Genomic DNA, 8,358 nt, shown 5'->3' with positions numbered 1-8,358 from the left:
GGGCAAATGCCAGTTATTTAAAAGATGAAAAGTAGGCATATTAATAAAACTGAAACTTGAAAAAAAGACAACAGGGGAATTGAGATTTAAAGAGATTTAAAGAGATTTTGGCTTTTTCTGCTCAGTAATGTATTGCTGGTTGGTCAGGCTTTGTAAGCTGATATAGGTGCAGTAACAACAGGATCTCAGTTCTTTTGCTTCATAAGTGGATGCGAGCAAAGCATCTTCAGATCTTTTTTGTGGCTAACAGCACTAAAATTTTGGGTATGATGAATTGAACATAAAAGCATAGCAATTTTTTGGGCCAATCGAGTTACAGGTGGCTGGGAATAATTTAAAACCCCTATCCCTATGGCACTTACAGCTGATCAGCATTGTGTTAAACTTACATGGACAAATCCTCAGGGATAGTAAACCATCAGATTTAGATAATAGCTTTATAAGCATGCACTGTGCAGATTGCCTGCCAGGGTACAATGAACAGTGAGCTCGTGAAAACGAATCAGTGAAAACACAATAGTTTCAAAGGAAGTTTTTTGATTATCTATTCATCTTAGATTGTTTTTAAAATAGGGAAAAAATATCATTGAGGTTTTTTTTATCTGGTTTTGTCAAGTACAGCAGCCATTTAGGAAACCAGCTATCAAAGTCTCATGTCTGGCACAGAACAAAGCTGGAGTTAATAAAATGAATTGTATGGGAAATCATCTGGTGGCATTGCTGGATTGTACCTCTCCCTGCAATGGTTCTTCTGTCACATAAAATATGTATGTATGCAGTTTTCAGGAAGGATATTGGTTACAAATATTTAGTTTGGTTATGGCAGGGAGAGTGCTCCTTTCTTAGTGCTAGTCTGAGGAATAAGCAAGCCCATTAGGAAGGCACCAGCCAACCTCACCTTGTTTGTAGCAGGCCAGAGGGTAAAATTAATCCTTGTGCAGAAGGTTGGCATAACAGTCTTGGTGGTATTAACAGCCATGGGAGAAGGAGAATAGCAATAAACTAGTTTGGCAGAAATCCTCTGCTTTCCTGGCAGGACTCAAGAGGGAAGTACATACCTTCATCCTAGATAACAGGCTGAGTACTTGAGTCTGTTGGAAAGCTAAATCAATAAATATTTGTAACTCACTGCCCAAGCACTGAACAGCTCTGTGGATATTTTAAGCCTGTTCTTCAGATAAATTGCTCTGGGGAGATGACTGTGCTACAACTGACTGGGACATTATTTATCTAGGGGCTCCTGGCAGGACTTGGAAACTTATGTTGTGAGAGTTGTCATCTGGGTTTTTTCTGGGAAGCAAATCTCTTTGTCAGTGAACTTTAATCTCTTGTAGGTGGAGAAGTTATGGTGTCGTCAGTAAAATGTGACTTTATGGATCCTTTAATGACTTGCTTTATCCCCATCAGACTGGGATGCCTTTCCAGCACATTCCTGGCTGGCTGCAGGAGTAGTGCAGAGAGGAAGAACATGGAACTCTGAGGAAGGCTGTTCTTGATGAGCCTTAAGGTGTATTTGGAAAACCAGGCAATCTCAGAATGCCAGGGAAGAAGGGAAGGGCAGGGTAAACTTGGTAATATCCTGGAGGGCTTTGCCAGTATCCAGTAAAGTTCAGGAGCTTCTGGAGGGGGTTTATTTCTGTTTGCACCAAAATTTGTCTTTAATAATCCTCAGGTTTAATTGGTTTTGCATTAATTTGCCCAGAGGCATTTTGAACCACAAGTCTTCATAATCACAAAGTTCTATGATGAAGTCCTGCAGTATAACCACCTCTTGGGTGAAGAAACTGTTTTGTTTCTTCCCAATCCTTGTATGTTCAGACTTCCTGGAGCAACCTCTCTGTCAGTGTGTGGGATGGACACTGGCAGGTAGCCTCCACACAGCCAAGTAAAGCATGTCAAGGAGACAAAATTATTCCTGGGAGCAAGAAGTTCTATAGGCATTCAAACTCCTTTGCTAGAGGTCTGTTTTCCCTGCTTTACCCTCAGCCTGTTAGGGTTTAGTCAGAAAGCAATTGCCCACTTACTCTTGCTGCCCTTTTTTGAGACTAAGTGCAGCAACTTGAAGATATTTTTGATGTCTCTTTTCAGCTGTGGAAGGTCTTGAGGTAAAGCAGTAACCTAAATTCATCCTCAATAAAGGTAGAGTTTTATTTATTGAAGTCAAGGAAAGCTTTCCTGGACTATTCAACAAAACTCCTGAGCTCTCTGTCCCCTTGGAGAACAGGATAAGGAAGCATCATTCCAAGGATGAGTTGGATTCTTGGTGCCATTTTCTTCATACACAGTGTTGTTGCTTCTGGATTTTACAAAATATATTTTCGGAAGGGTTGTAAGCTGAATAATGTGATGAATAATTCAATGCATAATTTTCAGTGTACTCGGCAATATTTCATTAATATTTTTCTGAAGCTCATTTTTTGCTGCAAATATCTACAAACATAAACAGAGTAACATTGACCCCTATAAAAGTGAAATCCACTACAGTCATGCTAAAATTTACTTCCACACAAGTAATACTTTGAAGGGTTTTTTAAAATTGATTTTGAAAATATTTCACCTGAGTGCCACTGTCTGTGAAAGAATATTTAAATAATGCAACAGAGAAAAAAAAAACATTGGCTATAAAAAGAGCAGTTGCCCAGTTGGAGGGATTAAAGTTGTATTATGCCACTAAACCTAGGAAAAAGAAACAAGAAACCAGTTTGGCTGAAGTGAGAGTGATCTGCCTTGGGCATCTTGCTATGCTAAACAAGTGGACTGGTGTGTGATCCATAACCAGGACAGGAGCCACAGGAGCCAGGGGTTGGTGATGGTGTAACCTCACTGTTTTCTGGCGTCTTCAGCTACTCTCCTCATACTCTGTCACCCAGCAGAATCGGAAATTATGTAGAAATTATGTCCTAGCTACATGATTTTTGATTCTGCTCTGTGACATTGTTGCAGGAAAATATCTAACAGAAGTGAGGATTTAATCCAGAGAAATAATCCATTGATACAGTGGAAGTTTTCCTGGTCAACTTTGAACCAAGCTGTTTATGAAATGCTCCCCTGAAGCTGGGAGTGATTAGAAGTCTGTGATGTCAGACTGTGTATGAGCAAGCTTGTTAATTTCTGATTACTCTACACTTGGAGGAAACCTGCAGTTATTTCTTTCTGTTACAATCTTTTAGTCCTTTTCTCTTCTATGCAAACAGTTTTGTGAACTTTGAGAATAATCCTCTGTGTGTTAAAATGTATTTGCTGATGAAATGTTAAATCAAACGGCAGCTTGAATATTTCTAAAGGTCAGAGTTACTGAAGCAAAATACGCACTGCATACACCTCTTTTGACTGTCTTTTTTTCTGTTTCTTTTTCTTTTTCTTTTTTTTTTTTTTTTTTGTAAATTTAAATGGAATCTTGTGGTGTATACACAATGCTGCCTGCAAAATTTGTAAGGAAAATATAATTTTGTCCTACAGGAATTAGGCATCCTCCATTTACAACTCCTAGATGTTCAAGAAGAAAACTCAAAAAATGGTAAAAATATTTCCTTAGGAAAAGCCAAGACAATTATTAATTCACATTTTCAGTATTTTCTTCATCACTCTGTGGTTCCAGGAGCATGTCTGGGTGAAGTGCTTCAGTGGCTCAAATGAAAGATGAGGTTTGGGAACTGCAGTTCTGCAACCGGGGCTGAATGATGCAGCAGCTGCTGCAGCTGAGGGATTGCTGCTCGTGAGGCTCAGATGAATTCCTGTGGCTCCTGCAGCAATAAAGCTTATTAAACATACCAGGTTAGACAAAGAGAAATGTTCTGCAGACATGCTTTATTATCTTGGAGTTGGACTGTGATTGACCTTGTGAGTCCTTTCCAACTCAGAATACTCTATGATATTCTATGATATTTTATTAGGATGATTCTGGGTTTAGTTACACCTGGATGCCTGGCTATAGTTAATATCTTGAATCCAACATTAATGATTTTCTTCTGGTTGTAGGTGTAAATGTTTGGAACATTTACAAAAGTTCTAAGTAAACAGCAAGCCAGTAGAATTGCATGGGATTTGGCACTGGTGCTTTTGGATATACTGTGTTCTTGTGCATTCAGGATAGACAATTCCACACTCAAAAGTAAAAACTGACTCAGTAGTAACATCAGAGGTGTAGGTGTCTTAAGTATTGCTGCTCTAGGTGACAGACACAAAGCCTGAGACAGGACCAGAGAATTTAAAGTCTTTATCTTGGGCTGCTTATTCAGGCATTCACCCTTTCAACATGGAGGCACTGAAGCTGCTTCTCCCTGCTGGAGTGCAGGTGTCCTCAGAGTTTCACCATGGTCACATAAGAAACAGGAATGGTTATTTATTCTATTCAGTCTCTGTTATCTCCTCCCTCATTACTTTTAAGACTGACTTCCTCCATTCATCCATTCTGTGCACATTATATCACACAGAATTTTTTCTTCTTCTTCTACTTTTGCCTTATTTGCTAATATAAGGGAAAGATGATGGTATAATTATTTCTGTCAAGGTAATTATTTTAAAACTTAATTTCATAAGAAGCACTTATTAAATTTTTTAACTGCAGGGGATGAAATTAAAGATCTAATCTTTCCTGTACTCAGGAGGGAGAGGATTACTCTAATTTGCATAATTTACATTACAATAACAACAACAAAAAAGGACAAAAATTGCAATTCAATGTAGATTAATATTTGAAAAGCATTAATTTTTTTCTTAGAAGGATGAATTTGGCCGACTGTGATATTCTCTTTTTCTTCTTCACTCCCATTGCAAGAAGGGCTCAGCACCTGATGGACTTGATCAGTTTGTAGTTAAGGGCTTGGATCTCCATCTCTCAAGTCATTTAGTCTTTTGCCTCCTTTTACATTGGTTATCTCTTCTTGAAGCAGACACTAGGTTTATGCAATATAGAAGTACAAATGCTTGGCCCATACCTGAAAGAAGACACATGTTGTTATAGTAGCCCCTGACTATACCATCCCAGAAGTTTTTTTCTGATCTAATATTACTTTTTGTGTCTATGTCAATAACACTCGTATGCTCTTGATCAAAGTAACAAAAAAGCCCCACGTGAAAGCCACACACAGGTGGTACCATAAATGACAGGGTTGTAGTTTATTAATTTGACAGACTATCATCTAGACAGGGCCCAAGTCTGTAATTAGAAGTTCTGCAGTGCAAGTCTCTGTTAACAGCAGAACATCAACATGCACATGGCTGTACATGCAGAGTGTTGCAGTAACTGAGGAAAAAGGATGCAAAAGTCATCTGTGATGATGCTGGTGGAGGCAGTCAGAAGGAAAAATACCATTTGTTTCTGCAGCTGCGAGGTTGCTCAGTCATCAGCACATTTTCATTCTCTGAAAACACAGAAATGATTGCTTTCAAATCCAAGTGCCTCTCTGACTCTTAAACAGAGTGTTCTGCACAATCTGATGCTACGGATGATGCATGGATGCAGAAATCCACTGATGTGATCTGAATGTCTTTGATGTAACTGTGAATGGCAGGACCAGTTAACAGAAATTACCTGCATGTGTTTTTAAATAGAGAGCCGAAACTTTGGCAAAGCTTTTGCAAAATATTCGTATGCTTTACATGAAAAATTCTTTCTGAAATTTATTGACATTTTAATGATTTAAAATCATTTCACTTGAAAGAGAATATTGTACAGCAGACATAGAAAAAAAAACATTTGTCACCATGCTAAAATTCATTAACTTGATGGAGTGCTACAATCTGGACAACATCAAATTATTGTAATTAGCATTTGATGTGATGTAATCAGGCAGGAAAAACTGAGCTTCTGGTTTGCCAATTTTTCTGCATTTTTATTCGTTTCTCCCAGTGGCTGAGACCCTCCAGCTCCTGTGAATGGCCACTGTGACTGAACCTCCCCCCAGATATGATTATGCAATAACTTAAAGAAGTCAAGAGGATTGCCCAAACTGCTAAAATTCTGCACCAAAATATATGAGTGGAGATCCACACTCTCTTGCTGCTGACCCCCTTGTGTTTGATAGGGCAGTCATGTGAAATACCTTTCCCCCTGCCGGGCTTCTGCACAATTGCTCTGCTGTAAGCAGTAAAAGGGGGAGGCCATCTGAAAACCAGACCTTGTGACGTGTGACTGTGGATTAGCAGCTTTCCTGGGGGTGTTGTAAAGGAACTGAACCCTGCAGTGCTGGGCAGTGTGGGCATCTGGACTCCCCTCATGCCCAGTGGCTGTAACAGATCCTCTGGGTAATGAATAGACATTTCAAACCCATTCACTGTGAAAACATATGGGGTGAGGTGTAATATTTTGCACAAAGCAAAATATTTCAGTTTCAGTTAGCTCCAGACTAAAATTTGTGTGCACTATTGGAGTGTTGCTGAGAGCACATGGTTTTCTTGGTGACAGGGGGTCATCTTGCCTTTTGCCATGAACATGTATTAGTTAAATGAGGAAGTTACTTCTTGCTTTCTTTTTCAGAGTAGGTTTTGCTGAGCCAAACCATCCTGAAAAGCTGAATAGTGCAACAGCTTCAGCTACAGCTGCTGTGGCTGAAGCCAAGGCAGTTCATTTGGGAAGGAAGCATAGGAGGTTTTAAAAAAAGTGGGGGCTTTGTGTAGCATTTTGTTCTAGAGAAGAGTAAATGGGGTGGTGCTGGTGGGGAGAGGGGAATAATGTATTTGCAGAATTTTAGCAGACAATTTGGAGACCTTTATTAAGGCTGTGGTATAATAACATATACCAGTCTTGATTAGCCTTGATAATATTTTGCCTCCCTGGCATCATGCCTGAAGAGGAGCACTGTGAGGGGAGTTGGGATGTGCCTTTATCCCTCAGGAGCCATTTCTGGTTGGGCAAGGTGCGCATCCTGCCCCTCAGCACAGCTCAGCTGGGTGTGCTGTGCCCATCTACACCTGCATGTTTCTGACCTCAGCAAGCTGCCAGGGTGCTGGTGTGGGCTGGGCACTCAGCATGGTGCCTGCCTCCCCAGAGAGCCCAGAGCAGAGGCAGGAGAAGCAGAGGTTAATCCTTCACAGGAGAGTGTGATGTTCACCTTTTCAACACCCACTCTCCAATGTCAAAATTTTAACAGGGAGAAGTCCTCACCTGACATGCACACAGAACCCACAGACCACATCCCTCATGGAGGAGGATAAGTAGATAAACACAGGGATAAATTACAGGAAAGGGATTTTACTGATCCTTGAAAACATCTCAGTGTTCTTGGAGCTGCATGTTTTGTCAGACTTGCTAAGATCCGTAGCAGAGGAAAGGGTAGGCAGTAAGATTAGGGTATTCACAAGGCTCCCAGCAGCTTCTGTCAAAATAAACATTATTTTGTCAACAGAGCAAGCTATAATGCCTATGTATTGTATAGAAGCATCACTATATTTTCCTGGCATGTTGCAACAGCTTTGGGATTAGAGAAGAGCGCAATCATTTAATCACACGTGTGTGAGTTACAATGAATAGGTTTTGTTTTCAAAAAAAAGCCTCAGGAATTTTTGGATCTAAATTTACTTCTCTAGTGGCTTAGGTACTAGAATGATAGAATCATTAGGGTTGGAAAGTACCTCCAAAATCATCAAGTCTAACCTTTGACCAAACACCACCTTGTCAACTAAACCATGGCACTCAGTGCCACATCCAATTGTTTCTTCAACACTTCTGGGGACTTCACCACCTCCCTGGACAGTCCATTCCAATCCTTAACAACCATTTCTGGTAGTAAATTCCTCCTGAATTCCAACCTGAACCTCCCCTGGCACAGCTTGAAGCTGTGTCCTCTCACCCTGTTGCTGGTTGCCTGGGAGAAGAGGCCAACCCTCACCTTGCTAAAACATCCTTTTAGCTGGTTGTAAAGAGTGATAAAGTTTCCCCTGAGCCTCTCTTCTCCAGGCTAAACAGCCTCAGCTCCCTCAGCTGCTCCTCATATGAATTACTCTCTAGATCCTAAAAAGAAATGTGAGGTTTCACTGGAAGTCAGTGGTACTTAGGCTCTAAAGCTACTTACATGCATTTAAGGTTATATTCAGTGATTTGACAATAAGCAATTTATAGATAAACTATTATTTCTAAGCTAAACAGGATTTCAGGCTAATTTTAAGATTATTCTAAAGTGTCCCTAAATCTACTAAGATAGGTAACTTTATCATTACACCTATAATTATCTAAATATATTTACATGAATGTGCATTTTTTAACACCTGTTTTAGGCTGTTTCCAGTGTTCTTAATAAAAAGTTAGATATGATCTGTGTACTGTCAGAATGACTCCACACCATGCACACCTATGTATATATACACACCATTCCATTCCACTGAATGCTTTTACCGTTGTGTAAAAAAGCATCTTTACTT

This window comes from Melospiza melodia, chromosome 1 (genome assembly GCF_035770615.1).
Source record: "Melospiza melodia melodia isolate bMelMel2 chromosome 1, bMelMel2.pri, whole genome shotgun sequence".
Taxonomy (NCBI): Eukaryota; Metazoa; Chordata; class Aves; order Passeriformes; family Passerellidae; genus Melospiza; species Melospiza melodia.
Note: the sequence above shows the minus strand (reverse complement) of the source record.